Genomic DNA, 8,721 nt, shown 5'->3' with positions numbered 1-8,721 from the left:
CGCCTCCCTCCCTGCCTGCCTGCCTGCTGCCGGGTTCCCGGGGCGCCTCGCTGGGGGCTGGACGCGCCGCAAGGGGGACAGCCGGGGCTCCATTCACGGGAGAGGGGGAGGAGGAGCCGGAGCCGCCGCGGGGCCCCGCAAGGCAAGAAGGACGAACGCGGAGTCCGGGGGCGGCCCCTGCCCGGAGAGCCCCCCCCGTCCCTCCCGGGCGCCTGGGCTCGGAGCCCCTCCTCGGGCGGCGTCTCTCCAGGGGGAGAGAGGGGGAGACAGGCGCCCCGAGTCCATTAGCGCCTTCCAGACGAGGAGCACGAGACGGGGCCCCCGAAAGCCCCTCCCCTCCCCGGCCACGCGCCCCGTCCGTCCCTCGGGGGCTCCTGGGCGCCGGGGGCGCTTCCCGGCCCTTGTCCAGCGGGAGTCCTTCCCAGGCAAGCGCTCTTCCAACCGCAGCCGAACAGTCCCAACCTGTTGGCCAGAATCCCATCAGTTGGCCTGATCCCGCTCGCCGGCCCCCTGTCTTGTCAACCTCCTGGCAGGGCCTGGAGATCTCCTGCTAGTAAAACTCAGTGCCAGAAGACAGCGGGCTGCTCTGCAGGGTGAACTCTCTGCCCCCCCCTCCCCTCCCCAGGTTCTGCCCCTCCAATCTCAAGGCCTTCCCATCCAGAGCTGGCAGCCCTATCACCCCCAGCCCATGCGGATTTAGGCCCGGCAGCCTCCATAGTCCCCCTGCATCCTTTCTTCCTTGGGCCAAAAGAAAAACGGATAGGTTATTAATTAACTAGGTTGATAAATATTTACTACCATATTTATTGTATTAAATATTTTGTATTGCAACACATACAACACATTTTATATGTGTTGCAGTGCCAAATCAGTCGGGGTTTCTGGGTAGACTAGTACTACAGCATAGTTTCCCCCAGCACCACTGGTGTTCTCAGCAACACCACCACATACAAGTTTTATTTATTTATTTACAACATTGATATCTCACATGTTGTATCCTGAGATAATTACATCAGCGCTAGCGAGGCCATGCAGTCTAGCACACCTTCGGGTGCTAGAACTGTTAGATACGAGACTCGAGGCAGCAGGTGAACAGTGATAACAGCTTTATTGAACAGAAGTCAGAAGAACCAGAACCAGACAAACAACTGAGCAACAGGCTCCTTTTTAAACAGCCCTGACTTGACAAGCCACGCCCACATGTCAGATAACAACCAATCATATTTAGTACATAAAGACCAATCACTTTGCTTCCCTCCAGAACTTCCCTTGTTCTGATAGGTTTACAATACCTTGCATCAGACTTAAGCTCAATACATACATACATTCCATTCCATACATAACAATCCTCCCCCCTAAGACGAGACAACCATCAAGCAGACGTAGTCTTTTACGTAAGCAGGACGCTGCTTAAACCCGTTGGGATCGTCTTACTCTTTCTGTTGGTGGGGTAGGAAGAAGGGCTTCGGGCTCCCTGTTAGTGGGTTCAGCCTGATTCCTAATGGGACTGAGAGTCCGTGGCCTGAGTCCATAGTCATGGCTCTGCCCGCCCTCAACTATGCCTGGGGGGGCTTCCATTGCTTGGAAGTCCTCAGCCTGTTCGGAGTCCGGAGACTCTACCTGACTGTCCGTGTCAGGTACATCGGCCACCTGCGGAAGGGGATCAGGGAATGAATCAGCCCACCTTTTGCACAACTGGTCTACATGGCGCTTCATCACTCTACTGTCATTAATACACACAGTATAATGGTGGGATCCCAAAACATGGGTTACAATTGCTGGTGACCATTTGTGCACACTTCCATAGTTTCTGGCATACACATTTTCACCTTCAACAAAAAACCTGGGTTGGTCTGTGGACTCACTGTGGGGTGGCCGGGTTGTGGTCAAGTCAGGGTGCATACGATCTAACAGTGTAGTCAGACGCCGACCCTTAAGCATTTTGGCCAGGCTCTGCCCCATCACGGAGTGCAGCTTAACGTGCTGGTGGAGGAGAAACAACGCCACGTTCTGGCTCCAGTTCCCCTGCACCAGGCGGCTGAGTGCTTCCTTTGTGGTCCGCACCATTCTTTCGGTCTGCCTGTTGGTTGCTGGGTGGAATGGTATAGACGTGCTGTGTTGAGTTAAGTTTCCCGCCAAGAAGTCCTGGAATTCTGTGGCGGTAAAACAGGCCCCGTTATCAGACACAAGAGTGTCTGGCAACCCGTGCATGGTGAAAATGCGGCACAGCGCATTAATCACCGTCAGTGCAGTCATTTTTGAAGTAGGGACTACTTCAAGACATTTGGAATAGGCGTCAACGATAATTAAAAATATTTGTCCCTGAAACGGACCGGCAAAATCAACGTGGACCCTTGACCAGGGTCGGTGGCATTTCTCCCACTGTTGTACCGGGGCATGTGGAGGATCAGGCCGGGATAGCTGGCACTCATTACATCCCTGGACCCACGACTCATTGTCTGAGTCTATTTTTGGCCACCAAAAATAACCTCTAGCCAGCCCCTTCATTCGTACAATGCCAGGGTGGCATTCGTGTAGTGCCTCTAGAACTCGGTTCCTCAATTTAGGGGGGATTTGTAATATGTGCATTTGTAATCAGCACTTATTTGGATAGACCCATCAGGATTTACGGGTGCCACAATGGGGGTTTCCCGTTTTGAGTGCGATACCGGCTCTAACACACCTTGAGCCACGAGCTTGTCCATCTCGGACTCTATATGCAGTTTCAGGGAAATTGGAAACTTGCGATTCTTAAGCCGTATAGGCGCTACGGAAGGATCTAGGTCAAAGGTTACTGGTGGTCCTCTATACAGTCCCAGGGTACCATCAAAAACATCAGCAAATTCAATATACAGCGAATTCAATTTATTTGCATTGACCTGGTTAATTCCACTTATAGCAATCCCGAGGGCCTCAAACCAGTCCAACCCCAGCACCTCTTGGCAACAAGGAGACTCAGAGACTCCTTGAACCCCTTGAATTGTACCTCAAACATGGCTTCGCCAGCCACGGGAATGCGCCTTTTTTGAAAATCAGATAGGTGGATTGTGCTCGGCTTCAAACGCCGGCGGCTCCACCGCGGGAACAAGCGTTGCAAGGTTTCCAATGAAATGACGGTTACCGACGATCCCGAGTCGACCTCCATCTCACACGGTACGCCATTCAGCAAAACGGTGACGTGGATCTTCTTCTTTGCTTGCGATCCGGTCCTCAGGATGGTCAAAGGGCAATCTGTAGACCTCGCATTTTCCTTGCCTCGAACCCGGGGGTTTGCTTGAGGAGACGACGGTGGTGTCTTCTTCCTCTTGGCCCTGCAGACTCTGGCCAAATGGCCTCACTTGTCACAGGATCAGCAAACGATGTTCTTCGCCCAGCATCGATCCCGCTCGTGATCTCCGCCGCATCCGGCACAGGTTCGCCTCGGTGCAGGTTTCACTTGGGTCCGCTTGGGCCTCAGAGTACGAGCATGGTTGATGTCATCCCACTCACCATCGGACGCGCTCGTTGATTCGTGGTGCACGGATTTGTTGGCCCCCTGTTGGATTTGAGTTAGGTTTTGACGCACTTCTTGTGTTGCCTTCTCGGCGGCGGCGGCGACAGCCTCTGAGTAGGCCACAGCATAGGTGAGAGCCGTCCCTGAAAACAATTGTTGCTGCAGCTTCTCGTCCTTCATGCCACAAACAAGTTGGTCGAGGAGCGCTTCCTTGAGGTCAGTGTAGTTGCACGGGCGTGCAGCCTTCTGCAAGGCCGACACGTATTCAGCAACCATCTAATTTGCTGCCTGGGACAGCTTGTAGAACGCGTGCTGGCTAGTGATCTGCAAAGGTTGCAGTGCGAAATGCCCCTTCAGCTTCAGCTTAAGATCAGCCGGGGCGACCAGGGACCGAGCGACGTCGAAGACAGCCCTTCCGCAGGAGCTGAGGAGCGTCACCTTCTGCTGGTCCTCATCCTCGATGTGGTTAGCCTGGAGGTGGAACTCGAACCTGGCAAGGTAGGAATCCTAGTCCTCGAGGTCCGGTTCGAATGCTTCGAACCGCGGGTTAACGGCCATCACTGCTCTGGGTGCAAGCACTGTGCTGCAGCTGCTTGATCAGCCGAGTCTCGTTCTTCTGCCCTGGGTTTCTCAGTGGCTTCTTGGTCGTCCACCGTTCTGGCGTTGGTTCAGCGGGGCTGCCTACCCGCTCTAGCATCCCATCCTCGTTGCCAATTGTTAGATATGAAACTAGAGGCAGCAGGTGAACAGTGATAACAGCTTTACTGAACAGAAGTCAGAAGAACCAGACAAACGACAGAGCAACAGGCTTCTTTTTAAACAGCCCGGGCTTGGCAAGCCACACCCACATGTCAGATAACAACCAATCATATTTAGTACATAAAGACCAATCACTCTGCTTCCCTCCAGAACTTCCCTTGTTCTGATAGGTCGGTTTACAATACCTTTCATCAGACTGAAGCTCAATACATACATACATTCCATTCCATACATAACAAGAACACTTGAGGAATCGGATCCTAGGGCAGACGAATTGGAGTGCCCAGATTCTAGAGGAGACCAATGATGGACTCCTGTCACTGGTGCTGGGGTGTGTGTTGGGTGTGGGGTAGTGCAGGAATATAAGCGGGGCTCAGACCTCGCTAGTTTGTCTTTCGTTTTGCTGGCTTTAATAAACATGAGCTGGTCACTACTCAGCGCCTCCGAACTCAGTACTTTACATCACGTTTCTTCCCTCACGAGGGCCCCGAAGGCAGCCAACAATTTAAAACACGCATACATTTATTCGTTTGATTCATTTGTGCCCCCTGCCTCCCTCTCCATGGGGGGGGGCCGAAAGTGGCTCCTGTCCTCCTCCCCTCCTCCCTTTTGTCTTCACAGCAGCCCCGTGGGGGGGGGGGGCGGAGAGAGTGTGACTGGCTCAGCGAGTTTCCATGACACGAGTGGAGATTCGAACCCAGTTTCCCCAAATGCTAGCCCGGCACTCTTAAACCACTCCACGACACATTTTAGAACCATTAAAATCAACCCCCAAAGCACACATCATTAAAACACTTTAAAATGGAGTTAAAATACGTTTTAAAAAACCGTTAAAACCTTGGTCAGGAAGGAGGGGTCACTGAGGGAATGACAAATGAAACAAGGGAGGGAAGGATGAGTGGCCCAAGAGAGGCTTCACCTGCTGAAACAAAAAAAGGCTTCGCTGGCTGGTTGCATCGGCCTGTATTGCGTGGTCTGCCTTGAGTCTCAACAGGAAAGGTGGGCTATACACCAAGTGACTGAATAGATTTGTGAAAGGTCTCCGGAAGTCTTGTCGGGAGACTCCCAGTGCTGTCCTAAGCAGAGGTACACCCTTCCAAGTGAGTTGATGTCCACAGGCTGGGGAGGGCGTAACCTCTGCGGCGCATCATTCTGTCCGGGGTCGGGGGGCCCTCCCACCCCCCGCAGTTAGTTCCGAGGAGGCAGAGGTCTCCAGACCACCCCAGGGGAGCCATCAAGGGAGGACTGCAGAAGCCTGACCCCATGCCACAGGAGCGTCTTCCCAACTTGCTGCGATGTCTGGAGATGCCGGGCAGGCCGGGGGAGGCGATGGCCAGCTGGGCTCACAAAGGCAGCCGCAAAAAGGCAGCCCGACGGGAGAGAAGGCCGTGGAGGGAGGAAGCCACAGCCGGGCAGGCCCCTGCTGTACAGGGAGTCGGGGGGGACAGACTGCAGTGGCCTCCTTAGGCCAGCGGGGGCTACGGGAGAAGTCCTATCAAGCTCCCCAGGAGGGCAGGGCAGGGCCGTGGCAGTGAGACCCCCGGCAGACAGCAGTCCATCAGACCCAGGCCCCTGAGACGCCAACAGACCCATTCCCCAGAATAAAGGGGGTGGGTGGGGCTGGGGCTGGGCTTTAGAAGAGGCGCCCTGGAAGAGCCAGGGAGAGAGGGCCAGACCTCACCTGAGGTCTCCAAGGAGAGGCCCCTGGCAGGAGTGGGAGGGAGATCTGAGTGTGGAGGAACCCCCCCCCCAAGTCTCTTCTGAGGTATTCTTGGGCAAGCCCTGTTGAAAATAGTTATATTAATGTTTCTCATGGAAGACTCAAAATAACCACACCAAATACGGTTAAGTCAAATGGTGTTTATATAACTATTAACTGGTGAATGATTAAACAATAACTTTGTATATAATAACAGATCAACATAGAGCTAACAACAGTTGTGCTCACAGACAGACCAACTGACAGAGAGTAACTGAATAACTGTCACTCTTAGAATCTCTGTGTATGACCAAGACAGTCGCGACAGCCAATCAGAGTTCAGGCTGCCTCACACAGATGAGACTGACAGAGCCTCTCAGTACACGCCCACATCTCTCATGCTTGTATCCTCAAGTTGTCTGCAGGCGCAACCTAACTTTATACATGTAAACATTTTCTCTGCACTTGTGCCTCCATATTCATATTCTGACAAGCCCTACAGAAAGGGCATGCCGGCAGGCACAAGAGCTCTGGTGGAGTCAGACACATTTTGGTGTAGTGGTTAAGTGCGCGGACTCTAATCTGGGAGAGCCGGGTTTGATTCCCCACTCCTCCACTTGCACTTGCTGATGTGACCTTGGGTCAGTCACAAGCTCTGGCAGAGCTGTCCTTGAAAAAGAGCAGTTTGTGTCAGAGTTCTCTCAGCCCCACCCACCTCACAGGGGTGTCTGTTGTGGGGAGGGGAAGGGAGAGGAGTTTGTAAGCCGCTCTGAGACTCCAAGTGAAGGGTGGGGTATAGATCCAATCTCTTCTTCTTGATTCCCCACTCCCTCCTCCACATGCACCTGGCTGGATGACCTTGGGCAAGCCGCGTAGTTCTGACAAGAGCTGTTCTTGAAAAAGAGCCATTTCTGTCAGAGCTCTCTCAGCCCCACCCGCCTCACAGGGTGTCTGTTGTGGGGAGGGGAAGGGAAAGGAGATTGTAAGCCACTCTGAGACTCCAAGTGAAGGGCGGGGTATAAATCCAATCTACTCCTCCTACTACTTCTTTTTCTCCACAGGACTTTCTTGTGGGGGACCTTTGGACTCTATCGCTTCTTCTGTGCTATCTAACACCTGCATGAAGCCATTAAGAGAGGCCATTTTGAGATTTGGAATACAGAACACTGTTTCTTCTTCATGACGTGCCTCTGAGACTGGCACCATCAGGAGTCTGGGTGGGACCCTGGATGCCTCCTTAACAATAGAGGCCCAGGCCACAAATGTTGCCAGACGGGTGTTCTTCACCTGCGCCAGGCTAGGCATCTAGCCCTGTACCTGTCTCGCCCTGACCTAGCCACTGCAACCCAGATTGGATCACCTCCAGATTGGATTACTGTAACTCACTCTACGTGGGCCTACCCTTGAGGCTGACCTGGAAACTCCAACAGGTACAAAATGCAGCACCCCAGGTCCTTAATGGGGACACCACACACACACAGCACATATCCGTCCGGTGTTGCGTGAGCTGCATTCACTTCCGGCGGAGTACTGGATCAGATTCAAGGTTATGGTGTTGAGTTCTAAGGGGCTGCCGTGCCTTGACGGCCAGGGACCTACATGCCTTTGAGATCGCTGCTCCCGGTATACCCGCAGAAGAGCGTTATGCTCAGGAGTCCTTGGCCCGAGAGACATCCAGCTGTCCTTGACCAGAGCCACGGCTCTCTCTGCACTGGCTCCAATCTGGTGGGACTCTCTGCCAAGTAACATCTGTACCCTGTAGGATATACTACAGTGCCACAGGGCGTGCCAAGACAGAGGTGTTCTGCCAGGCACTGGGTGGAAGACAGCGATAGTCCCGTCTTGGCATTCCCGTCCTCCTCCACCTTGCCCCTTCCCCCATGAGACAGTGGCACTGTTAGGATTTTAGTGCCATCTATAGCTGATCAGATCACTGGATCGATCAGATTGGTTATGATGTTTTACTGTTTTAGCCTGGTCTTAAATTGCTTTAGGCGATGTTTTATCTGATTCTGTTGTGCCCCGCCCTGAGCCCTGTTCTACTGGGGAGGGCGGTGAATAAATCCAATAAACAAATAAATAAACAATACCTGGATGAAGCAGCCACTGTTCTGAACGGGTGCTCGAAGACCAGTAATGGACTGATGAAGAGGAGGAAACTGAACTTCCGTTCAGAGAAAAGGGAGCTGATGCTAGTAGGAGGTTCAGAGGACTCTTTAGTGATGGGGGTGCTTTTCTTAGATAACAGTGATGTTCTCCTTTAAATGTCAGGATTAGAGCCCGGGAGTTCTCCTTAGCTCAGCTTCTTCAGATAGCAGAAGTGACCAGGAGTACCAATTTGGTGTAGTGGTGAGGAGCGTGGACTCTAATCTGGGAGAACCGGGTTTGATTCCCCACTCTTCCATTTGCACCTGGCTGGATGACCCTGGGTCAGTCACAAGTTCTCTCAGAGCTGTTCTCTCAAGAGCAGTTCTGGAAAGAGCTCTCAGCCCCACCTACCTCACAGGGTGTCTGTTGTGGGGAGGGGAAGGGAAAGGAGATTGTAAGCCACTCTGAGACTCCAAGTGAAGGGCAGGGTATAAATCCAATCTACTCCTCCTACTACTTCCTTCTCTGCCTTTCTTTAAAAATGGACTATGCCCAGGGGTCATTTCCTACAGGAGCGCACAGGAGCAGAGCTCCGGCAGTAAGGAGCCCAGGGGGAGGGCACATGCAGCAAGCCCTGCTCCCAGCAGCCCTCAGTCAGAGCAAGAAGCAGCCAGGTATGTTG

Source organism: Gekko japonicus, unplaced genomic scaffold (assembly GCF_001447785.1).
Source record: "Gekko japonicus isolate JY-2015 unplaced genomic scaffold, Gekko_japonicus_V1.1 scaffold1117, whole genome shotgun sequence".
Lineage (NCBI taxonomy): Eukaryota > Metazoa > Chordata > Lepidosauria > Squamata > Gekkonidae > Gekko > Gekko japonicus.
This window is presented reverse-complemented; position numbering follows the sequence as displayed.